Source organism: Antechinus flavipes, chromosome 1, assembly GCF_016432865.1.
Source record: "Antechinus flavipes isolate AdamAnt ecotype Samford, QLD, Australia chromosome 1, AdamAnt_v2, whole genome shotgun sequence".
In the NCBI taxonomy this organism is placed as follows: domain Eukaryota; kingdom Metazoa; phylum Chordata; class Mammalia; order Dasyuromorphia; family Dasyuridae; genus Antechinus; species Antechinus flavipes.
Window position 1 is genome coordinate 90,193,001 of NC_067398.1, and position 27,334 is coordinate 90,220,334.

At 32.8% G+C, this 27,334-nt stretch overlaps 1 pseudogene; it reads right to left on the reverse strand.

Annotated features, from left to right (window-relative positions):
* LOC127544224 (centromere protein O-like) overlaps positions 1–25,855 on the reverse strand; it is a 38,179-nt pseudogene extending 12,324 nt beyond the window's left edge.
* Positions 25,856–27,334: the final 1,479 nt, after the last annotated feature.

The following is a 27,334-nucleotide window of genomic DNA, read 5'->3' on the forward strand; positions in this document are numbered from 1 at the left end:
TATTTTATCTTTCTGCACCTCCTCTAGTCGCTTTAAGCTTTGGACAGCAGTGTTATTCTTAGTCCTTGATCATGTTCTTCATTCTTCCACCCTTTTGCTTTAGCTCAGTTATAGCAGGTATTTAATAAGTACTTAGTAGTTCATCCTTTAAACCTAGTTCAAATTCTTCCTCTCTTAATTTCCTCCCTCCCCCATTTTAGTGACCTTTCTCCTCAGACCTCACACAACATTTTATTTTGTAACTTTATAATACAATTATCATGCGTATGTCATAGATATCTATATTACTGTATTCTCTTACTAATTTATAACTTTGTGAACAGGGAACGAACCTTCACTAAATTTTGCATTTCCACTAAAATCTAACCACTAACAACATTGTATATCCGATAGATATTTAGTATTTCTTTTAATGAAAATACCAGTGGCTATGGGTACAAAACATATTTTATTCTCAATTCATTTCAAGCTTTGTGTGACTTTGCCTTGGCTCTAATTAATTTTTTTTCTCTTTTTTTTCCCTCACCAGTCAACAGCAAGGATGGAGTAGCCTGAAACACAGCAATCAGATAACTATTTGGTCTGACCTGAAATACTGAAAACATGTTATCATTTCACAAATGTCTTTTAGATGTTTTTCAGTACTACTCTGTGTAGGCACTACCAAAACTTATAACAAAAGAAGACTATTTTCTATTATTTTTATGTCTTTGATTTTGTTTAGAATATTTTGTCAATGAGACTACAAAGTAGTCTATAATGAGACTACAATGGAAAAAAATGTTATATTGGAAGCCAGAAAACCTGGATTTTTGTCCCTATTCTGTTACTGACAATCTCCATGACGTATAGATAAGCCATTCAACCTCTCTATTACTTAGTTTCCTCATTCATAAAGAGGGAATACTAATTCTAACACAATCTACCTCATAAGTAGTAGTATAAGGCATTGTATAAATATGAACTAATTCATTAAGATAATTTTTTTTTTTACTTAAGTGCTTTCTTTTACTTCCTTATTTTTTTAGCCTGAACAATACTGTGTCTTATTTTAGCTATCTGTTTCTTTGTGAAGGATTGGTCATCAATATCAATAGGTAAAACATACATACACTGAGTCATATCAGGAAGGTTGTATGCTAGAAAATATCAAAAGCCTGGATTCTGTAGGATGTGTGTGTGTGTGTGTATGTATGTATGGGGGGAGAGACAGAGAAAGTTTTAGCTAGGACTTCAACTAGAACTAGAAATAGCTCATCAGGGGAAAATTCTTTCTTTAACTGGTTTATGACTTAATTGTTTCCTAGTTAATGATTTAATAGCCATAGGTCACTTTGGGATCATAAATCACTATGCACTATGAAACAAATAAAGCTGGTTCTGGCACCCTTCACAGTTGAGGAATATAAATTAAGAATGCCCTAACTAGCTGGGCACCTGAATTGTAAAAGTCATGATCTTTATTTTTAAATATATGAAGCAAATTAAGTTAGTAAATTTCAATTTCTAAGTAAAAAAAATACTATTGTCAAATATGTTATCTGTATCGACAAAAAGCCTGTGCCCCTTAAAAAATCTATGTAATGTTACTAGTTTTATTCTTTGAGATCAAGGAGAATATATCATAGTTTTTTTTTCCTATCTAGTCATGTCACCCTCCTATTCAATAAGCCCATGTCTCCCTATTGCCTCTAGGATAAAATAAAAACTCCTCTGTTGAGTTTAAAATGCTAGACTTCATCTTTTCCAGACTTAAAAATCTTCAGCTCCTTCAACCAATCCTTGACCAAGTTTCATCCACTCAACAAATTAAATGTGAAAATAGGCACATGATCATTGAATACAAATTTCCTACATCTCCAAACTTGTTTCCTCTTAAACATTTACCTAGTCATTTTTATTGATGTTCAGAATGTGCTTGAACATCTCTGTCGAATCAAACACTGACCTAAAACAAATAGAGCAACCCAATGAATTTCACCATTACTCATTGCAACAAGAGACCATTAGTGGAGCTCAGAGGGCAGCTTCAATTGCACTTCCAAGTAAATAAAGTTATTCACTCATGATTTTAAAATAGGATGTTCTCCCAAAGGCCTACAAAGGCCAGGGAGAGTGAGAAACAGGAAATGAAGGGAACAGCTCTAAGCATAATATCAGGATTGCAAGAGATACAATGCAGATCCCTACAATAGGTAAAACAGTGATATTTTCCAGATATTGGGTTTTTTTTTTAGATTTTCAGGATATTAAAAACATCTTCATGTTCTAGTATGAAATCATCCTTCTGTTTTCTGCAGCTGTCCCATTTTTATGTGGGACTTTATAATAGTAATATGCTTAATATTATTTATTATTCTACACTTGTCTATTGCAGGGATTTATTCTGAAAGCATTACACAAGGTAATTCCTGCTTTAAGGTAGTCTTGATGCCTCTTATAATGGAAATGAAAATGTTTAATTGCACAGTGAATTGATCAAAAGCACCACTTATTAATACAGGTATTAGGACAAGAGTGCTATAAAGATACTCATTTGATTTGAATGAAAAAGAAAAGGATTAAATTAGGAGGCAGTTTAAGAAACCTAATATATACTTTGGTTTGACAGCTGGGAGTTAGAGATAGGTATACTTGTTTTTTTTATGGGGAACACAAGTATGTGTCTGCTACTCAAATGTTTCCCAGAAGGCTTAGGAGCCTCACCAAAGGAGGAAAGGTCAAAGCAATTGAAGGTACCTAGTTGTTGAAGGGAATGACTTCAAGGTTTGATATTCCATCTCCCTTCTTGAGGTAGCAATACATTTTATAGAAGCAGATCCCCTATATCTGCAGAGAAACTAGTTCAGCCCAGGGAAAGATTTTAGGACACAGTTTCAGAGCAAAGCAGAAGTCTCAGTAACCTAGAGCAGGCCCTATTCCCCTTTCTAGGTCAAAAATAAGAATTTGTATCAGTTTATATATCTAAGTATCACTGCTTTTGTACTTGCTTTGAATACAAGGAAATTACTACACTAGGTATGGGAAAAACTATGCTTCAAATAGGTAGTATGTCAGCTAAGGCAAAGCTATCACTATCACTATCAAGTAGTTAGGAAAACTTGGTTCTGGTCCTGGCCCTCTTATAAACTAAGAACTTGGGCAAATGACTTCCCTCTCTAGGGACACTTCCTTCCCAATAAAACATTGGGGCTGATCATTGAGTATCCTTCCTGTTTCTAGATCCTATTTTTAATAATGACCCAGGTCACTTCAAACTTAAACATTCTATGATTTCATCTGTAGAGAAATTGATGAGAAATAAAATTCTTGAACCTCTTAACTTCATGTCATTTCACTTGCTATCATCTATTGTCTCTACGCCCCACATTACCTCTCCTTCTTATGTTTCCTGGCTTCCTTCAAATCCCATCTTCTAAAAGAGGCCTTTTTCCAAGTTAATCAAATCCATATATATATATATATATATATACACTCCTAGTATCTTTACTCTGAGAGTACCTATCTATTATATGTAATTTTCTCCCTCTCTTTCAGTACTTAGAATTTAATACTATTCCACTTAAAAGACTCATTTTGGCAATGCATATAATATTGTAATAGAACACTTCTAAAAGTCTATAGGCTTAACTTTTGGCAACTAATAGGCATAAACATGGCTAAACAATTATTTCTTCAATGAGCTTTTCAACTAGTTTTACTAGTTTTTGTTTCCATTTGATTCTGATGATCAGAAAAACTAGATAGGACAGTAAGGATTATTGCTACTAGAGTCAGGAAAAACTGGGTATAAATCTGTACTAGCTGAGAACTGGGCAATTACTTAACCATTCTATAACTTAGTTTCCTCATCTTTTAAATGATGATATTACTAGGACTTGCTTTTTTGGAGTTTTGTGAGACCAAAATGAGATATTATTTGTGAAATGTTTCACATACTTTAAAATACTACATAAATGTTAACTATCATCACCATTATTATTATTATAATTATTATCATTATAATATCATAGAATTTCAGAAGAGTTTTGATGATCACCTAGAGAATTTGGGGAGAATTATGAATGCTTTTAGTGTTTCAATCCACTATGAAAAGTCGAACCCACATATTACTCTAATGATTTTTTGGGATTTCAACTATTTCAGCAGAAATTGTCATAGTATCACATATCATTTCTGAGGCAAAAAAGACTTAAGGGACTATTTAGTACAATATGTATCTGAAAAACGAATATTACTATGCCTTTCCTGCTAGGAAGGCATACTTACCAGTTTTAGTTAGATTAGTAATCATTCATCTCTTACTTAAAGATCTCTTATGAGGAGGAACACACTAATTCTAAAATATCCTATTCCACATCTGGATAATGATAATTGTTAGGAAGTTTTTTTCTTTTTAGACATTAACTCCAAATTTGTACCTCCTAGCAGCATCCCCACATTATTTCCAGTTTTGCCCAATATATACAAGCACAGCAATTCTTTCTTTTCTTCTATGTCAATTCAAAAAGCTTGAAGACATTGATCATTTGGTCCGCACTACCTACTCTTTCCTATGCTTTACATCCTTAATCCCTTTAAGTAGCATAAGATGGTAACATGGTGCAATGGAAAGAACTGGATGTATATACATATACAAAAGAAATGGGTTTGAATCTTGCCTCTGATAGTTAATTGAGTGGTCCTAAGCAAATCACTTTATATGTCTGTGACTGTTTCCTCCTTTGAAAAGTGAAAGAGTTGTGTTAGGTTATTTCCAAGGTCCCTTCTAGCTGTAAAGCAAAGATCTCTGAACTTGAGATCTTTTGTCATTGTGGTTGACTTCTGGACACTCATCAGGGGTCCTGAAACTTTTTAAATAGGGGGCCAGTTCACTGTCCCTTAAACTGTTGGAGGGCCAGACTATAATAAAAACAAAAACTTTGTTTTGTGGGCCTTTAAATAAAGAAACTTCATAGCCCTGGGTGAGGGGATAATCGTCCTCAGCTGTGGCATCTGGCCCTTGGGTCGTAGTTTGAGGACCCCTGTTGGGTTTTCAATTTTTTTTTCAAATGTGACAACCAAAACTAAAAAAAAAATAGCATATTCTTTTTAAAAAGATAATCTAATAGACATTTAGGTCTGTAGAACTAGTTTTTGGCCTATTTGATCTTTAACAGATTGCTTAATTTCTCTTGGCTTTAATATTACCATGTATAAAAAAACAGAAAAACAGAGATGACGAGATCCATTCCTTTATATTACATTGGAATGTTTTGATGTAAAACAAAAAAGTGAAAGATAATTTGATTTTTTAGGAGGATCAATGATAAAGAACCAAAATTCTAACCTTTCCTGACTCACAAATACAATCTTTTTTTGTGTTTGTAAGGGGAAAGAGGAATTAACTTCTCACAGTCCCAGAGAAGAAATGTACCCTGATTTCCTAATTATTGCACTTCCTTCTCACTGAACTCCTGGCTATCCATGTACCCATTTTTCCTTAAATTAAGAATTTAATTTTCCTATAGAAAACAATGTGGTTAGGATTTACCATTCCCCCTAATTAACTCCTAATATAGCTGATATATCATAAGTAGCAGAACAAAAAAGGAAAAACAAACCACCCTAGGCCTAAGATCATATAGGAGTAAACTCAACAGGAAGTCTAAATGAACATAAATTTATGATGTTTAAATCAGTTTCTGTGACCTGGCCTAAAAACTTAGACACTATGTAAAACATGTTTTGTTGTTGTTGTTTATGGGAAAATATGTTCTGATCTTCAAAAACAATAATGATCTTTTGTTGCTTAAATCAAATGGGTGATTTCATTTTTATAAAGAAATCTAATAGGGAAATCACTCTGTCAATACCCACTTTGCAATTTGCAGAAGTTAAAAGACTTAACTAGAATGACAGAGCTTGATGGTATCTATCCATTATGCTATGCTGTCTTTCCAAATCTTCATCAACAATTTTGTCAATTCTCCGAGCTCCAGGATAACTTGTTCAGTTGGCCCCATGCCATCTCTACACAGATATCTCTCTAGCACCTCAAATTTAACCTGTCAAAAACCCAGCTCTTCAACTTTTGTTCAAAACTGCTTGTCATTCTGACTTTTAAGAATTATTTTTGATGGTGAAACCCATCCTACTTCTAATGTTCTGAATAGATCTTTCTTCTCTCCTACTTCTTACAATCATATAGTTAGTATGTTTTATCACTTGTGCTTCCTATCTTTCTTCTCTCTGGTATAGTCCTAATACTAGCCTTCATTTCCATCTGTCTGGACCATTACAGCAACATTTTAACAGATATACCCATTACCTATTAAACCATTACCATTTCCTAACCCTTTAATATTGTCATCAAAAAAGTAATGTTCACTGAACATAATTCTGTTCCCTCATATTTCTCTGTTTAAAAGTAGATTACTATTACCTCGTTGGTTAAATACAAACTTATCTGCTTGTTATATAAGGAGCTGTTAGGAAGTTAATATTCAATTCCTTTATTTACTTTAAGTTAGAGTCAAACTAGATTATTCTCGATGTCTCCCAAATACTATGTGCTTTCTGGTCTTTGCCTATGCTGTTTCAAATTTTCATAGCAATAATAACAACCACTTTTATTTATATGTTGCCTTATATTTCATAAAAATCTTCAATTAACAGAAAATCTAATTTGTGGTTCAATTGCATATTAGCATTATTTTCCAGATGAGTTGATCTAAGGCTCAGCAAGGTTAAGTGTTTTGTTTTTACCATATTCATACAGGTAGTAAGGGTGAGAACCAGGGTTTGAATTTACTCATAATGCCCTGAACTCTGTTCAGGATGCTTCCACTTTTCCCATTTTTTTTGCATTTTGAAATTCTAATTTTGATTTGAAATTCATGTCAAATAATGCCTCTCTCATGGAACATTTGCTGATTTATTTCATCAAGAACCTTTCTCCTTGTACTTTGTTTTATATCTCACTAATTATTAATTATGCAATTGCAGAATATGATCATATGCTATTTATATCTAATCTTTCTACTCAATGTTGAGCTCCATAATGGTTGGGTCTATCACTGTTCTAAACTCTCTAGTTCTTTTAGGCACAGAACTCAGCATTAATGGTTTAATAAATGGTTTTGGAATTTAGTTTAATTTACAAATTAACTGTTAGCATAGAGTGTTTTAATATAGAGTACATTTAAATTCTGTGAATTCAGGGTAAATTTCAAGCTTCCATGTGGTTTGGAGGAAAATTAGAATGGAGGCCAAATTGTCATATTTTAATAGCTATTACAAACACATTCATTCCCATAACTGGGAGATTTTTTCCATCTCATGAGTAAAAATTTCTCAAAAGCAAAAAAAAATGGATATAAATATAAATAGAAAAATAGAAATTATTTCTTAACTATATTTTTCTCTTAAATTTAGTTGACTATCAAATAGAAAATGGTCTCAAAAAGATTTTGAGACAAAGATTAAAAATACTTCTCTGAAATCAAAAGTAATTTTCACATAAGATAATTGTTCCAATGAAGTTGATGAAGTAAGTAAAAAAATGTTGATGAGGAAATTATAAGAATGGCATAGTACTAAAGTTTTGTTGGTATTTGGGGGGACAAAATATCATTAGACACATGAGAATTTTATCAAGGAGCAATTTTAACAGTTTCTAATTCAGTGTGCCACTAATTTGAAATGACAAGTTTCCTTAACAAATAAATGGCTCCATTATAAAGTACCTGATGATTCAACTTTGAAAAAGATTTTTTTAAATTCTTACTACAGAAATTTTTCATCTTGTTTTTTTCAAAATACATGAAGAGTTTATCTAAGTTTATCCAAGTGACTGGATTTCAGGAAATTTGCTTTCCCTCCACAAGTCTCAGTATCCTCATTTGTGAAGTGATAGGCTTGAATTGAACAATCTAGTTTCCTTTCTGCTCTACAACTAGTTAGTAGGAAGGAAAAAGCATCAAATATATTATGAGATACACAGGGTCCAAACATTTTACCCAGAGAATAGTGTGTTTGGACACCAGCATCATAATATTTGCACCTGGGATATGTAGTATAAAATTCATCCCTGAACATTGCCAAGACAGGTAAGTAAAGACAGGGATTGGACAAGTACATTGGGGAGAAGCTTACCTTGGGTGTGGCTCATTTTCTGGTAGCTTTTAGTTTCTGTTAATTATTCTTATTAACCAGGTGTTAAACTCAGTTTTTTTCCCAAGTACTATTAGTGATTTGTACATTTTTCATCTTAGGGCAAAACTCTTGTGAACTCATTGAAGTTAAAACTTGGTTGGCAAGCATCAAAAAGCTGGATCTAGACAATGATACATGCTTGCATCTATTAGAAGTAGCACTGAGTTGTTATTTAGATGTACCTGCTTAGCACACATCCAATTCTTTTAACACTAAGAAACTTATTTTCTAACAATCCCTGCATTTTAACTGACCTTTAGACCTAAGGACAAGAAAATAAATTGTTACTCTTTTGTACTGTTTGTCAAATAACTATGCTTTGAGGCTGTGTGTACCAAGCTTGACAAAATTAAAACTCTTCCCAATCTTTATCATTTGTTCTGATGGGTAACAACCATGAAAATTCTGATTGTCATCAGATCAGAGTTAATGTGAGCTTTTAAAATTCTCACTTGAACAATAAGAAGTGAAGACAAAGTATTTCTCTTAGAGATCATAAAGGAGGGAAAGATGCCCACATGTGCAAAAAAGTTTGTAACAACCCTTTTTGTAGTGGCAAGGAACCTGAAACTCAGTGGATGCCCATCAGTTGGAGAATGGCTGAATAAGTTTTGATATATGAATGTTATGGAGTATTATTCTTCTGTAAGAAATGACCAGCGGGATGATTTCAGCGAGGCCTGGAGAGACTTACATGAACTGATGTTAAGTGAAATGAGCAGAACTAGGAGATCATTCTTTGACTACAGCAATATTATATAATGATCAATTCTGATGGATGTGGCTTTCTTCAAAAATGAGATGATTTAGGCCAGTTTAAATGGTCTTGTGATGAAGAAAGCTTAGAGAGAGGCCTGTGGGAACTGAATATGGATCACAACATAGAATTTCACTTTTGTTATTGTTGTTTGTTTGCATTTTGTTTTCTTTCTCATTTTTCTCCTTTTTGATCTGATTTTCCTTGTGCAACATATTTGTGGAAATGTGTATAGAAGAACATACGTTTAACATATATTGGATTATTTGCCATCTGAGGAGTGGGTTGGGGGAAGGAAGAGAGAAAAAATTAGGAAAACCTGATTTTATAAGGGTGAATTTTGAAGATTATCTATGTATATATTTTGAAAATAAAAAGCTTTAATTTAAAAAAATGCTCTTTGATTTTGAAGTGAAGATATCCTTACCAGTATAGTACCAAATTAACAACAACAACAATGACAAAAAACAACAATAGGGGAAATGAAAAAAAAATCTCATTTTCTTTATAAATACTGCGTGGAGTTAAATATGCATGTCTCTTGAAACTCATAATGGAAGAACAGGTTCTTGTCACGCATCCAGTAAATATGACAAAGTCTAGTTACTCTCCTTAAGAAGATTAATGAATAGTGACTTAAAGGAAGGGATGGGTGAACTGTGTGCTAACAAGTAAGAACCAGCTAAAAACTCAGCCCTATTTCAGAAACAAATCAGAATCTTGAAAGTTTAGCTTGGCTTGGCTCAATTAATCCTCCCCCTCTTTCTCTCTTCCCCACTCCCACACCCACCCTTGACTCTCACTCATTTCTTTTAACCATGAGTCATGATCCCAGCACACCTTCATCCTCTCTACCAAGTCTCAAGTACCTTTCTCTTTACGATCTTCTAAGTACAGTGGGGAGTGGAAGTGGAGGGTAAGTCTTAAAAAAAATTTTTTTTTAGGCTGTCACAGAGAATGAGTTCTAAGTGGGTTCCATGATTCATCATTGATGGAAAGTGTGTAGGAGGAAGGAAGAATAGACTGATTAGAGATCAGAAGAAGAAAGGAAGGAGATAGGTCTTTTTATAAATGAGAAAAATAATTGGACAGAAATAAAAAATATAAAATTTGGGATTAGTAGAATACTTGAAACCTAATGGAAATTTGAAAGTTCAATTTGACAAGAAGACACATACACACATATACTCAAAATAGGCTTATGGATAAACTTTTGCCTATGTGGTAAAATTTTGCTTTTCATAAATAGCCTTTAATTTTTGTATTCTTCCATATCCATTTACATTTTGTTAAGATGATTGTTTTTTGCAAAATTTCTCAATAGACCAAATGAAAAAAGCACGAATTTTGTGAATGAAACAAAAATCTAAAGTCAAGAATATTGAGTTCCAATTACATTATAGCTTATTAATTCAGCAAATTTGACTTTTCACATCAAAAAAATGGCACTTTTATTTGGTTCAATGCAGGGATTAATAATCTAGGTTTTGGGTGCTTTCCATTTACCTACTTTAGTAATACTCAGAACTTCGCACTAGACCAAATAATTAAGTAATTATATGAGAAAATACATTATGTGACTTTCCACTTCATAAATACACAAAAAAGTCAACTTGCTCTTCCCTCCAACATAACCAATGACAATAAAGGATAGCTTCTAAACATAACTAGAATCAGCTCCAGAGATGAATATATAGTGTGTAAGACTCTGTGTTTGAGATAGAAGAAGTAGAGGCTTTCCTTTAGAAAGTCTCAAATTGAGGCCCTTGGAAGTCCAGAGAGCAGCAACTATCAGTGACCAGTAACCAGCAACTAGCATGATATAATAGAGGCAGCATTGACAACTAAGCAGCCTAAAGTCCAAGAGTTCTGAGGTCCCTAATACAATATCCTGAGATACCAGAGATAACACTGAATATCCAGGGTTTGAAATTCATAGATGGAGAGAATGTTGAATGTTGGGAAGTAGAATTCAGCATAAGAATTCAGGGAACCTAGGGCCAAACCAAGCAAGATCCACTAGTTCACCCAAAAGCACAACAGAGAACAGAGAGTGATTGTGGCATAAAATCTTATTTAAAGCTAGAAAAATGGATAAATCAAAGAAAATAACAATTAGTGTCTAAAATTATTGCAAATCTGACTTCATAAAAATTAGGACCAAAGTCTCAACATGATGGATTTTACCAGAAATATTAGAAAAAATGAAGCAAAGAATAAAAATAAAACAGAATCTCATTTCAGTTGTTTGATTAAGTAATATCACCACCACAAATGTATCAGTGTACTTATCTTCCTTCCTATGATCGCTTCATGATTATGTTCTAATTCTTAAGACAGCAGTCTCTGGAAATAGCAGCCCAATGAATTTTGATAGATAGGATAAGGAAAAAAGATTTACAGAATGTGGGGCATTATGTAAGAGGGAAAGTCCATCTTATTAGATTAGAAGGATCCTTAGGAAAACAAAAAACACCATAAAAGCAAAGTATCAAATATCAGAGGGACAGAGTCATTGAAAAGAAGGTGAAAGGAGCCAAAAATGGAAATGAAATTACATCCAATAGAAACTCCCTTACTATGCAATTTTACCTAGATCTGGCCTTTCTACGTGCCAACTGTCAGCAAAATATTTGCAAGAAACTATTTTTTTAAACATTGGTTGTTAATAAGTTGTAGAACTTATACTGTCATCTAAACAAGAAACAGATTCATAAGCTAGCTGTTTGAAGTCAAGATTTCAGTTTATTTCCAAACAATGGACATAAATAGATTGAGAAATGAAGGAATTGACCCCTTATCTCAGAGTGGCTAAAATTATATTTTAATACTTTTAAAAAATTCTATAATATCTTGTTCTATACAATATTTAGTCTCATCCCACATTTTCACCTCCCTTTGAATGCTATATTCCTACATGTAAATATAAACTCCAAGAAGGCAAAAACTATCTTTTTTTCCCCTTGTTTTGGTAAACCTAGCACTTATTACAGTGTCTGACACATAGCACTTATTACACGTCTGACACAAGAAGCTTAATAAAAGCTTCTTGTATTATTTTGCCTTCACAAGATACTGAGACCACAAGTGAATACAAGGAAGGGAGTGGAAAGAGAAAAAAAAATTCTTCTTTACTTCATCTCTCATTATCCAACCCAATCTATCATAATCCTTAGCTCAAACTTATATAGTGCTCCTTGCCACTTATAGACATCCATTTTTCCTGGAAAATAATGAAAGTGGCTAAAGTTGGAATGTGGAGACAGTTTCAGGCATTAACAGGAATCAAAACATTCATGTATTAGCAAGAAGTGAGAACAGCAAATTGAGGAAACTTTAGGTACTAAGAACCTCTGTTAGTTATAATCATTTTAATTTAAACCTTCTAGTGTGATTCTGGATAAAACCTTTTTGTTTTCTCCCCTCCCAGTCTTTTTATTTGTTTGTTTAAACCTAATACCAGCTATGTTTTCAGTCCTTTTATCTCTCATCTCTCATTTCAATCTGTTTTAACTCTTTCTGCTGGCTCTGGCTTGTTGTAATTTTTGTTTGTTTGTTTGTTTTGTTTTGTTTTTTTATTATTTTAGAGTCTTACTCAGCTTAGAAAAATGAGCAACAAACAAACAAATAAAAAACAACAAAAATTTCAAGGCCATGGTCTTTTCTATTTTTTTTCTCAGTGGAAACACAAATTTATAATGTAGTATGTTCATTCTGTCAGTGTAATGGGCAGGAACAGAAAGAACAGTGCAATGATAATCCTTCGATACTTCTATGTAAGTATATTTATACTTATGTGTAAGTGTACACAATTCATATATTCACATACCACACAATATGTTGGAGTAGGAAAACCATTGGATATAGAGTCAAGGAAATGAGTCTGAATTCATGGCTTTGTTTTTTCTCACATGAATTATTTTCAGCAAGTCACTCAACCATTCTGAGAGTTCCTTTCCTTATCTGTGAAATGAAAGCACTGGTCTAGATGCCTTGTAATTCTCCATTATTCTTGAAATATTGTACTTCTGTGATGTTTGAACCTCACATACACATTCTATCCTTTTTATCTTCCTGATTAATTGTTTCTGACTTCTACTTTCGACTCACCTGATAAAAGAGCAATGAGGAGAGCAAGGTTTCTGATCATGATGCATCAGTGTATCATGACACCTGATTAAGAAATTGTATCCTATTAGATAAATTAACTAGCTACCTAGAAAATAGAATAAATCATTGGGGTCAGATTTATTCTATGATAAAAATATTTTTAAAGGAATTCAGGGTACTGTGCATTTTTTTTACCCTTTACTTAAATAGGAGAAAGAAAACTGAGAATCCTGATCTTCACTTGAACACCAATTATATTTGGCAAGTAACTATTCCTCAGTTCCTATGTGAAAAATTAGAATGTGGAACTATGAAAACTATGAATCCTCTTGGCAACTTACATTTCTTTAGTTTTAGTCTTTCTCAGAACTTTAAAGGCAGAGTAAATAAGAAGTTGCTTAGTCTATCATCATCAACCAACTGAGCATTACTGGAATTCAGTATAAGAAGAGGAGGTGGTTGAGTTTGTTTAAAGGAATTAAGGATGCTATTCCTTAAAAAAAATTCTGTTTTTCCCCAAATCAATCAATTTCTGCTGCCTTTTCTTCAAATGCCAGGTAAAAGTTCATATCTAGATGCCCTTCTTTCAAAAGATTGTTAGGGGAAAGTACTTTGTAAACTACAAAGTACAATAGAAATATGTATTGTTATTACCAGGACTATGCTGGAAGCTGGTCCTTGTCAGATAAAGTAAAAAGTTTCTTGAATATAACTAAGGAAATATATAACCAATATACTATCATCACTATATATTAAATATGCTACTATATGCAAATAGCTATTCTAGATAGTAAAAATATAATAATTGATAAACTAGAATGGGCTTTCATGATTGCAAATGATTCCCTGACCAAAGCAGACCACTACCCATAAATGCCTTCTCATTTTCTATTATTTTTAATGTATTTCTATAAATTTTATATAAAGAATCTTCATATAAAGAATTCTTTATATAAAATTCCAAATTTTATATTTCCAAATACTTCTAAATACCAAAGGAATATACATGCAGTTTGTCTATCTCACTGCTTGCTATAATATATATTGAATAAATATTGGTTAATTTAAAATAATATGGATGGAATTCTTTGGGACTCTTTTGATAATGTTATTGCATCACTCAAGTTCTTCACCCTTGATACTTCACTTTTGATATTTGGCCAGTTTAACTACTTATTTGATTATGGATATCTCTATTGATGACCTTTATATGAATGATAATATGTGATTGTCTACTTATACCACCACACATCTCATTTCAATCATGGCTATTTTATTCACATATAATTTTTCTTTTTCTTTTTTAAGACCAAAGGGTTCCATGATACACATCTATGTAGAATCAGTAAGAGAATATTATTTTTAAAAATATAGGTTTTTGTCAACTGGGCCTGGTCTAAGATCAGTGAAAGCATTGTCTCCCAAATGTGATTCAAGCACTCTCACTCTCCTATTAAGTTATGAGACCTAGCTAATTGTCCACCTGCAGGGCCTGTCAAAAATATGTTCATTCTTTACTTGGTTCTGTGCCATTTAACATTTTAAAAGACATAAATGTTATGTTTATTATACTTGAAGATGACACGAGTCTGGGATGGGGATAACTGGGTGATGGAATTCAGAAGTACACGTGCAGTCTAATATTTGGACTAATTCTGATAAGCTGAATTTTGATAGAGATAAAACAAAGTGTTATAGTTGGATTCAAAAAATCAACTTCACAAATACAGTTGGAAAAAGATGACAAGACAGCAGTAAGATGAAGAATCATCTATAGGTCATAGTTGGCATCAAACTACATATGAATAATATGGCAGCCGAATAAGATAATGCAATCATGGGCTATTATTCAATCACATTTCATTATGTCTTTAGGATTCTATTTGGTGTCTTCTTGGCAAATGTATTGGAGTGGTTTGCCAATCTTTTCTTTAGTGAGTTTTATAGATGATAAAACCGAGGCAAACAGGGTTAATTAACTTATCCAGAGTCTCAAACCTGGTATTCGGAGCCAAATTTAACCTCAAGAAGTTCAATCTTCCTGACTCCAGGTATGGTGCTCTATTCACTGTGCCATGTCAGTACCCCAATTATTGGTTACATTAAGACAAATATAGTATCCAAAAGTATCTCCATACTGTAATTCTGTTTGGGGTCTTATTTAGACTACTTCTGGCATATAAGGCTAAATTTGGGAATATCCTGAGAAGGGAAACCAAGTAAATAATGAGCCTTGATATCATGTCATATGAAGATTGGTTAAAGGAATTTTGGAATGCTTAATCTAAAGAAGGAATATAACGGTCTCTTCTAATATTTGAATAGATGTCACCATGAAGCATGATTAATTTTTTTTCCAAAAGCAGCAGAATTCAGAAACTGCAGAAGAAAGGATAGACCTATTATCAGGGAATTCAATAAAGATAAATGTAAACTCTCATGCTTGGGTTAAAACATACTGATTTCATGTGTATAAGATGGAAGATTATAAAAAACAATAACAACAAATATAATTTTTTAAAAAAAATTGAATGAGTTGATTTTAGAAGTAGCCAGGAGGAGAGTCTTCAAGCAAAATGAAAATGACTAGTTCTCAAGAATTTTGTATAGGGAATTTCTGTTCCAATTTGTATTTGAAGTAAATGACCACTAAAGTCCATTCTACCTATAAGAGTCTGATTCTGGTCAGTACCAGTTAATCTCCTCAACTAAATCTTATTCATTCCTCTTTATACCACCATAATGAACATGTCAGATACTGAAGTCCTAGAGCCTACAGGTAATTCAGTTATCATCATTGAAAAGATTAAATCATTATATATATTATGGGCATGTAGACTCATTGAATAAAACATTGTTCCTTCCCTCATAATCTAGTAGCCAAAAAGGTGAGGGTAGAATAATTAAGGACACACTTAATCTGCTTTACAATTTTTTTGATTGTCACTACAACTAAGGCTATTTTTTAAAGACTATCTTCTCCTCAATCCTAAAAGGAAAAAGAGAACCTGTGACAACCTGTTCTGTTTGCCTGGAGGGAGGGAAACGAGATCATGTAGTTCACCCCTTTTCTTTCAAATATGACAACTGATTTCTGACCAATCTACAGAGAGTTTTGAGAACAGGCTCAGATGCTTCAATTTCTTAAAGGAGTCATTTAATTCAGTTAAACTGACCAAAGTATTTTTAAAAAGATATGTGGTTTCTAAGGGCCCAAATCATAATCTAGTATTTAGTCTTTGGACATGTTCAGGATGCAAACTGCCTTGAAATAACATGCGGTACACAGTTTCCTATTCCAGGTACTACTCACTCTTGAAGATGAAATCAGCAGAAAGAGACACTTGGAAGGCTGTTTCTCTTACCCACAGGCTTGTAATATGAGATTGAATCTCTGATGTCATCAATTCCGTTTGAAGCCTGGTATCTTTAGAGGGTGAACTTGTCTTATCATTGACTTAAATATCCATTTCATAATCTGAAGAATGGATTTGTTGTTGCCAAATTAAAACCATAGTCATTATCTGATTAAGAAATCAGATAACAACATGCTAGAAACTCCTTTGCTCTAATCCTCTATCCACGAATCTTTAGTAGGAAAACAAAACAATTATTGGTAAGAAGGTCATAACTCTAATCTATCAAAGACCTAGGTTTCTTTCTTTCTTTCTTTTTTTTTTTTTTTAAATTTGACTCATTCAAGGAGTGTGTAATTTATTAAACTATTCATACTTGGGATCACTATAACCTTCTGTTGTAATATATGAGATCTTTAAAGAGATTCTTTATGAATGATTAAGATAGATGCAAACATGACCCAATTATCAAATTTGCAGGTTGTATCTAGCAGGAAAGGATGGATAATGGATAATATACTAGATATTAGAACTGGTAGCAATAAAAAAGAAAACTTAGCAGGCTAAAATATGAACTAAATCTAACAATATGAAATTTAATAGGTATAAATGCCAAGTCCTATACTTGGGTTGAAAAAAAAATAAGCTGAAGGATAGGAGAGGCATGGCTAGACAAAGTTTTTGTGAAATAGATCCATGAGTTTTAGTGAACAGCAAGTTAAACACGCTTTGAGTGTGCAGGGTAGCCAGAAAATCTAATGTGATGTTACATCCTGATAATATTGAGAATGAAGAAAGAGGTAAATTTATTTTGTTTTGCCCTGGACAGATCACATCTAGGCACTTGTCTTTGACATCACACACTTTTGAAGGGTATAGATAAGCTGGAATATCTGAAAGGAGGACATGTCTCCTCCAATAGATTGGGACCTCTCTGAGAATTAGAATTCTCTCTTTTCCTTTTATTTATATAGATATTCATTCATACACAGAATTCTATATACACAGAAAGAGAAATAGAGAGAGAGAAAGAGACAGACAGACAGACAGACAGACAGAGACAGAGAAAAAGAGAGGGAAAGAGAAAAAGAGGGAGAGACAGATAGACAGACAGACAAAGACAGAGATGGCAAGTAGGTGCTGGAGTGTCTTTTATGAATAATAATAACAAAGAGGACAAAACCATTGGACCATAGAATAAGTAGAGGAAAATTCAAGATTAGAAAGGCAGAAAGGGGAGGGACAGATTAAAAAGGACATTAAAAGACAAATGGAAGATTTTCTTTGTGACTCAGGAGACTTCATTTCTGACTTGGGACTTCCTCTATAAAGCCCACCCTTAAAAGGTAAAAAAAAGGATAAAATATCTCCCAACTCCTTTTTTTCATTTTTCATTTATATGGTATTTCCCCCATTTGAATATAATCTCCCTTCGGGTTAAAACAATTTTTTCCCTTTTATTGTACTACTGGAATATAACACAGTATCTGAGCCATAATAAACACTTAGTAAATGTTTGTTGCCTTTTGTCATCTTAATAGATTCCGTCCAGTGTTCAAGCATGTCAAATTGTGTTTCTTTTTTAATCCTAGCTAACTCATCCATTATGTTAACTATCCTTCCTAGTTTCATCTACAAATTTGATGAGCATACCATATATGCTTTTATCTAGATCACTGTTAAAAAAAAGAAAGGTAAATAGCACAAGGCACATAGATCACCCTAGAACTGTACTAGAAGGTAGCTTGTGATGTACAATTCCCTATCTGCTCTAGCAATCTAAGATATTTTCCAGTAGCTCTAAATAATAGGAAGTTTTCTTGTTATATTTATTGTTTCTAATTCCTTTATTTTGAGCCAAAACCACCTCTCTTATTCAGATAGAAATTCAATTATATATCTCAGGAACTTCATGCGTAATGTGAGTCAACAATGTCATATGAAAACTAAGGAAATTAATCTGATTTTAGGCAATATTGAGAGGCATAGTAACTAAGAATAAGTAGATAGGACCATTGTCCTTTACTTTTATTAGAACAAAATTGAGATATTGTGTCTAGTCCTAGGTGGCATGATTTGATTTTTATTGATAGTTTGTTTTGTACACACTGGAAAATATATAGAGAAGAGAGATGAGGATATGCAGAAGGCATTAGGAATATTTAGCATAGAGAAGAAAAGGTTTGCGGGAAAATGGGAGTTTTATAGCTATTTTCAAATATGGGCTTCAATGGGCAAGACAGATTACACATTTTCTTGGATATAGAGGGAATATGTAAGAAGAATGAGTAAAATTGCAAAGTAATTTTAGGTTTAATGTAAGGATAAACTTCCTAATAATTAGAATTATCAAAATATGTATTGAATACCATAAGAGGAAATGTGTTCTTCAGTGGAAGTCTTCAAGCAAAGTATAGATGACTTTCTACATAGTAGAAAACACAATTATATTTCTACATATCAAAATTTCAAATTTTCTTCTTCAAATTAAACAACTTCACTTTCTTATACTAAATTTTGTGTGACATGGTTTTCCTAATTTTCAAAATCTAGGTTACCTTTTTCTATTCTTTTAACCTGTGGTTTCAAAACTATACACAATATTCTCTATGTATTTGGACCAATCAGATCAACATATAATTGGACTTTTACTTCCTTCATTTTGATCACCATCTGTCTCTCAACGAAAACTAAGATTGCATTAGCTTTGATGATTATTAAGTCACACTGTTGACTAATGTTTAATCCAAAATCTCCAAAAAGAAAAAAAAAAGACTACTGGAGGACATTTCATGGAATCACAATAATCCCAACTCCAACCTGTTTAAACAAGTTGTTGATTCTGAAAATTGGGAAATGGAAAAGGTAAACATATTAACTATCACTATAGCTTAGGTAATTTTAACAGATGGGAAATAGTCACCACAATGAAAAGATGGAAAAATACCAGCAACTGTCTCAGCTAACAAATGTTTAGTCTCCTTGCCAAGCCCAAAGAAATGGCAGCCAAGGGCAACAGCAGTTTAGAGTACAAGTTGATTTGCAAAATATTACGAAGAAGGATGACAGAAGATCACAGTGTTACCTAGCAGAACAATGAAAAGCATTTGAAAAGAAAATGAGTTTCAGAAAGCTTGGCATGTTACCCAAATAAACCATATTACTCTAAGACCATTGAGAAAGAAAATCAAAAGGAAGAAGACAAAAAGGAATGAAATGCACTAGGTCAGCTTTTTAAAATAATGTTAATCTATTCTTATCATCAATAATGGAACCACCATGTTTAAACAGTCATCTCAGTATTTATTCATGATAAAGTGTCAATAACACAGTGATAATGACAGAAAGAATAGTTCAAGTGCATACTTACGGGAAAACTTTTTATGTATGGAAATATCATTTTAAAAGCAATTAAAGATCAAAGAAATATATCAATGGCTGAGGATTCTAAAAATAGAATAATATAAAGAGAATTTTTTTTTTTATCAAAAACAAAAATGAAGGGTTAAAGAAACATAAAACTCTACTGTGACATGCTTACCTGCTTTCCCATCTTTAGTAAATCTTCATGGGAACTCTCTATACAAATACTATGTTTCAAATGCAAACATGGTAAGAAAATAGCAGACCTTTGTTATTTCAAAGCAAATCACATTTTCACAGCCAAACAATTAATGAGAGTTATGGAAAAATAAAAGATCGTGCTACTGTTTTTTGTAGATTTATAAAATATTTGATTCCATAACTCAAAATACAGCCTTGAAAGCACTACTCAAAAGACTCTCACTTAGATGCTGAAATTATACAAGACTTTATGAAAGACAGAACTACAGTTCAGCTATCTGTTTAATGCTGACATGAAATGAAGTATTTTAAAAGAGCTAAACCTTTTTCACACATTTTCTTCAGTCTGAAGACATGAGATATTTCTTCTGGCTTCAATACAATAAGGATTACTTATTGAGAATTAGCTTTTTCAAACTTTCTTACTTCCAGATGACTTGTTGAGGCTCAGAATACCATCAAGACTTCATAAATGAAATCCAAAGGAATTAAAAAGTAATTGTTCTAAACATTCACACTGGAAAAATAAAATGTATTATCAATGATAATTCCTCAAACTATTAAATGCAATTAGGCAGTTATTGACAAAGCCCCATTGATTTGTATTGTTTATGCAAGTAGGATAAATCAATAATGGGTTTGAAATTGAGTAGAACATCAGTAAACATCAGCACTGTTTATTGCTGAAGAAAAACATTTTCAATATCAGTTTTCTCCCAGGTGGTGCTATAAGGCCATGTAATATAGAACATAGAACTCAGAAAAATTAAAACAAAAATAATAACTAGCACTAATATATCACCTACTATGTGCCAGATATAATACTTTTTTTTTTTTTTTTTTTACAAACAACATCTCATTTGTTCCTCACAAAAACTCAAGAAGATAAGTGTTATTATATAGTGGGAAAACTGAGACAGAAGGTAAATAATTTGCCCAAGATTATACAGCTAGTGTCTGAGGTCAGGTTTGAACCCAGATATTCCTTACTCCAGTCTCACAGCACTTATAAATAACCAAGAGAACAGTAAGAAGAAACTTGGTGAACAAAAGCAGTCTGTAATATGTTGCAGCATGTAATATGTATAATAACTTGTATACAAAGAAGACATTATATATCCTAGTAACCCCCGAGGGAGTTCACTTCAGTTCTATACTGCTTAATTCATTTTATTTTGATATATAATTATTAATACCTAATGCAAGAAAGACACCATACTACACACAAATACAAAAATGAAACAGTCCCTAAAATCAAGAAGCTTATATTCTTACAGAAAGATAAACATATAAAGCCAAAGCAAATACAAAAATATATTTTATTAATGCAAAATAATCACAATAATTAATTGGTGGACTAGAAAAGGCATCCTGGAAAAGTCAGTTCCTGAGATATAATTTGAAGAAAGCTAGGGATCATATCAGGAAAAATTGAGTTGGACTTTCATTCCAGGCATAAGAAAAATTTTACTTTAAGGTATGTTCAAAGTTGAAAAATGGTAAATCATTTATGTAAAACTAGTAGGTTAGCTTTCTAGAACAATAAAATGTGAACAAGGAAGTAATAAGAAATAAATTGGAAGACAGAATGGGAATATTAGACTGAGAAACATAAATATTGGATCCACATTTAATGGCGGAAAATGAGAGGTTAGTAAAAGGGATTGCAAAGGACTGGTCAGAAAAAGTAGAATGAGAGTGAACAGAGAACAATAGCATGAAAATGAAAAGATAGTACACAGGTGAAAAAGGTTGGGAGTAGGAATTCTGTATTATTATAAGGTACAGAGAAGTTACATAGAATTAATTAAGATTCAGAAAAGACTATAAGATATAGCAGTTATGAAGTTGTTGGCAACCTTAGAGAAAGAAATTTAAGTCAAGAACAGAGTACAGAAAACCAGATTGCAATCAACTGACTGATATTGAGAAAATTTGGTATATTCACCAGCTGCATGAAGACTTATATTGATGTCTGCATTTTGTTTTTCATTTCCTTTTTTATTTTATTTTATTTTTGCTGAGGCAATTGGGGGGTTAAGTAACTTGTCCAGGGTCACAACCTAGGAAGTGTTAAATGTCTGAGACCAGATTTGAACTCAGGTCCTCCTGATTTTAGGGCTGGTGCTCTATCCACTATGCCATCTAGCTGCCCCCCCTTTAATCTCCTATTTTAAAATAATTACCCAAGTTCAAGATAATATTACTACCATAATTGTAATGCATTACCAAAAGATTTGATTCCCAACTAAAGTTTAAAGGGATTTATTCTTATAGATTTTCCTCATTTATAAATAGAATACTAATCATTTAAAATTTGCCTCACAGGATTCCAGTGAGGCTGAAATGAGATAATGTATCTAGAAAGAATTAGCCAAATATTATTAATTATATGTAAGTGGTATACTATGGTTTTCCAAAAAGTCTTATCTAAGAACCTCATAAGCACCTTCAAGTATGTTTTTTGCAAATATTCAGAGCTGGCATAACTGACAGGAATGTTTGTGATTGTTATTGTTCAGTTGTGTCTGACTCTTGTGTCCCCTTTGGGGTTTTCTTGGCAAAAGTGCTGGAGAGGTTTGTCATTTCATTCTGCAGCTCCTTTTACAGATGAAGAAATTGAGGCAAACATAGTTAAGTGACTTTCTCATATTCACATAACTAGTAAGTATTTGAGACCAAATTTGAACTCAAAAATAAGTCTCACAGGGATCTTGCCCTGTGTCCACTGAGTTACCTAGTAACACATATATTAAATATTATCACTTCTGTGTATAGGTATATAGTAACTCACATGCTTAGTACATTTATCTATTATTTTTTTAAATAATAAGAATGAATCACTTCAGAAATCAGAGTTTAAGATAATTTTGTTACTAGATTCCAGTGAGTAATTATGTAGAACATTATCCTTTTTTTTTTTTTTTAAGAATGGGCTTCTTTTTTATTAATTTTATAAAATCTTATCATTTTCCCTAATACATACAAAAACAATTTTTAACATTTACTTAAAATTTTTGAGTTATAAATTTTTCCTCTCACTCCCTCTTCCTTGAGAAGGCAATTTGATATAGATTGTAGATGTTGGTTATACATATTAGCTATATTGTAAAAAACTATAAAAAAGTCATAAAATTGAAAAATATGCTTCAAATTTCTTTCAGCTTTATCCATTCTTTGTCTGGGGTTATATAGCATTTTTCATCCATAGTCTTTCAAAATTGTCTTATATCTTTGTATTGATGAGAATAGCTAAGTCATTGTACAATATTGATGTTATTGTATGCTGCATTTTCCTGGTTCTGTTCACTTCACTTTGCATTAATTTATACAAGTATTTCCAGGATTTTTCTGAAAGCATCCTATTCATTATTTCTTACAGTACAAAAGTTTTTCATCATAATCACACAAGGGAAGATTCTGGGAAGATGGTAGAATACATCAGCAAAATTCTGAGTTTTCCATATTCTCCCTCCCCCCAAAAAAATTGTGCCTCAAGGTAAACAGAGAGCACTTAAAAAACAAATAAGAAATGGGGCAGAGCAGAGGTATTAGGATAACCTAAGAAAACCAGAAGATTCTTGATAGAAGTTTAACTCTTATGATGTGTAAACACCTCCAGGCTAGCTCCACAGAAACAACAAGAATGGAGCCATGTGACTAGCTGAGTTGGGAGGTAGCCTCAGCCCCAAGCACAAGAATTTTTAATTCTTTGAGAACATGGAAAGTCAAGGATCTGAGTCCTGGAAGACTGAGGAAACCTCAGCTGATAACAAACATCAGGCCCAGCTATCATTTATTATCATGCATTGTGTACCTAATCTATATTGCTGATCTACCACTATCTTGGTCAGTGCCAAATAGTTTTGTTGATTACCATTTTGTAATACAGTTTGAGATCTGGAGGCCAGAGTCGTCTTGTTGCTATCTGTCTTTCCTTCTCAACGGACCATAGCTCAGAAAGATGAAGCCATAACATTCAAGTGAAGTGAATTTAAGTGATGGAGGCTGTGTGAAGTTACCAGCCTTAGGCTTTCTCTCTCCTCTGGAGCCATCTCTTCTAGAGATGGATCTGAATTCAATGGGAAAATTTGGCAATTTAAAGTTAAAGTCCTTCTCAGATCTCCATTTGACTGAGACAACATACATTCATTAAATAAGGATATGTAAGGAATGAAGGGGGAAATGGTCTATTTTACCTAGTCTAGGAAAGGGAAACTCAAAACAGGTTTGTGGTCAAAACAGGAACAATTGCTATTTACACTTATGACTAAATAAGTCTTGGGCCAGGACCTATTATTACTGGCCAATCAATGAGAGCCAGAGTGATTTGGGTTTAAGGCATGGGTCTAAAGAGAGAAATTGAGTCAATGAACCCCACGACTCTAGTAGACCATCTTCTTTCACATTTCCCCCCATTGATTCCATTGATATACTCAATCTTTTGTTCTTCAGGACTAATTTTATTAATTTTTTAGCTCTTTTTTGTTACTTTGATTAAGATTAGGTTCCTTCTAATCCTAGGACAATATTGCTTGCTCATTTTCCTTTGCTTCATGAGTCATCTTGATACAGAAATGTTATTTGTCTTTAAAAATGAGCAGAGGGCTCATTGCCTGCTGTTTGTATTGAATAACAAACTAATTTGAAGCAAATGGACATTGATCAAATTATCAGATACTGCGGATTGCAAAATCTGAGTCAGTTCTAGTGACACATCAGGGTTTTCCCTTTCCACAAATATTTGAAGGTGAGTGTCAGAGGCCAACCTAAGATTATTCTATTTGTCAGAGGGGAGTGTGCAGAAGTATTGTTGAAGCTTTCCATCTTATGAAGTGAATCACTTATTTGATCCAATATTACAGCTTCAGAGATAATAAAATTTCTCTAGTGCCCAGATTTATTCAACATCCATGGCTTTATTTTCATTGCTTCCAAGATGCTTGGCTTCCCCAACTGATGATTTTTTTTTGGTAATATTTGCTGACAATGATTGAGAATCAGGCAAATCTCTCCTTGATTTAAATCCAAACCCACCAGGATTTGGCAAGTCCAGGCAATCCACACAGAGCTGTTTCATCCCATTGAAATATCCCGATCTATCACCTCTAGCTGTATATGAGTCCATGGATTAGCTTTTTTTTTTTTTTTAAAATGGTGTAACGGGTTTGTGTTTTCAGTGGAGTCTGTTTCTCACAATTTGAACAACCTTATAGAGTACATTTCAACAAACACAAAAGTGATACCTTCATCCAAGCAAATTTCTAGACCTTGCAAGTAGGTGAGCCAAAGTGAACATGACAATACTGCTTGTGAGCATTTAATGTCAGACACACCTCATGTAAATCAATGTTTATAAGGGGATTTTGAGCCTTGTTCTTTGTGGCTGGTTAACCAAGTGAACTTGGGCAAGTCCCTATGTCTCAATTATATCTTTAACAAAATGAGAAAATACTTGACACAAACATTGAGCTGATATAAAAATAAATGTCTGGAATGCTCTTCTTTAATTCTGCCTGTGGAAATCTTGTTCTTCTTTCAAGACCATCTAGATCAAATTTCACATCTCCTATGAAAGATTTCCAAGTTTCACATATTAAAAATTATTTCTCCTTCTCATTTTCTCTTGGAAACTATATCACTTCTCCATTACTATGAAATTCTATTTTATTTTGTTTGAATAAATGACAGAATATACCACTATTTCACCCTGCACAGATAATGAAAGCTCTATAATATGAAAACTGTGATATATACATACACACACAAACATATATATATATGTATGTATACATATATATATATGATTGTATTTATATGATGGTTCCAAACTTTAAAATTTTTCTAGCATTCAAATGTCAGCATACGCCATGTGTGTCAAAGATGATTTAAAACATGCATTTTGTTCTATATCTATGTATTTGTTCTGTACAGCAAAATCCAACAGTCTTTTAATTGGAAAGAACCCGGGAGGACATCAGTGCCAATGATAGACATATATGTATTATATATTCAAATATATGTACATATATTCATATATAATATATACATGAACGGAATTTGTCTTTTTGAAATTTTTATCTATAAAGACTTTAATTTATAATCTGCTTACTTTTAGAAAAAAATTTAAATTTCCAATAGATGTCCAAAAGTATACTGCCATGAAAGGTTTTTCATGTATTTCGCTATTTATTTCTTTACATGTTCTCTACAGGTAATCTGTAATGAATCTTCATGATAGTATTTCTTCATTTCTTCATCACTGAACTTTGGGCCAGACACAATCTACTTTGCTTATTTGCTCTCTACTTTCTGTTTATTTCTTAATTTAAAAAAATAACATGTTATTCTTCTCATACTTCTATGTACTTTATTGCTTTTGAATAAAGCTTTATTTTCCATAGCCATTTCCCAATTGTGAGTCACTGTTCAACTGAAACTCAGAGGTACCTCTAACCAGATGACACTTGGAGTACTATATTCATTTGGGTTTTTTATCGGTATTAAGCTTCCATCATTATTCAAACTTTTTGTCTGTTTATAGATCATTCACATTGTTGTCTGTCTTTCATTTTGAAAAGAACCAATGACATAATGAATAGTCTTGATTTATGTGTGATTTTTATTGTGAGGCAGTGTTGTATAGTTATCATTCTCTTCCAGAATCACTTAACTCCAGTGAGAAGATAAATGGCTGGGGATACAATGGATAAGCCCGTCATTGTCAGTGTTTGACCAAGTTCCAAGTACTCCACAGCACTTGCTTCAGCCCCCTTTATGGCTGATGCAACAAATTTTTCTCATTTACCCATTCTGCTTAGAGAAGTTATCAAGTGCTTGGAATAGAAATGTCCTTAATTCACTGATGTATTTGAGGGAAGCCTACCAATTAATAAAAACTTTTAATAATAATTTTTAATAAAAAAGGTAGTAGGAGAGTTCCCGGGGTGGAACGAAGATGTTGAAGTAAAGTCAGGAAGCTGTTTGAGCTCTCCCAGTTTCCCTATAAAATCACATAAAACCAAAAACAAAGAATCTGATGAAAGGAGATCACTCTCCAGCACAAGATAGACTGAGAAAAAAAAAAGGGTCAGCTTCACTGGGATGAAAAGAATGGTCATCTCTTTTGTACTTCTTTGATCAATAATAATTTGGAGTACCTTTTCATATAACTAGAAATAGTTTCAATTTCTTCATCTGAAAATTGTCTGTTTGTATCCTTTGACCTTTATCAATTGGAGAATGGCTTGATTTCTTATAAATTTGAGTCAATTCTCAATATTTTTTGGAAATGAGGCCTATATCAGAACCTTTGAATGTAAAAATGTTTTCCCTACTTATTGCTTCCCTT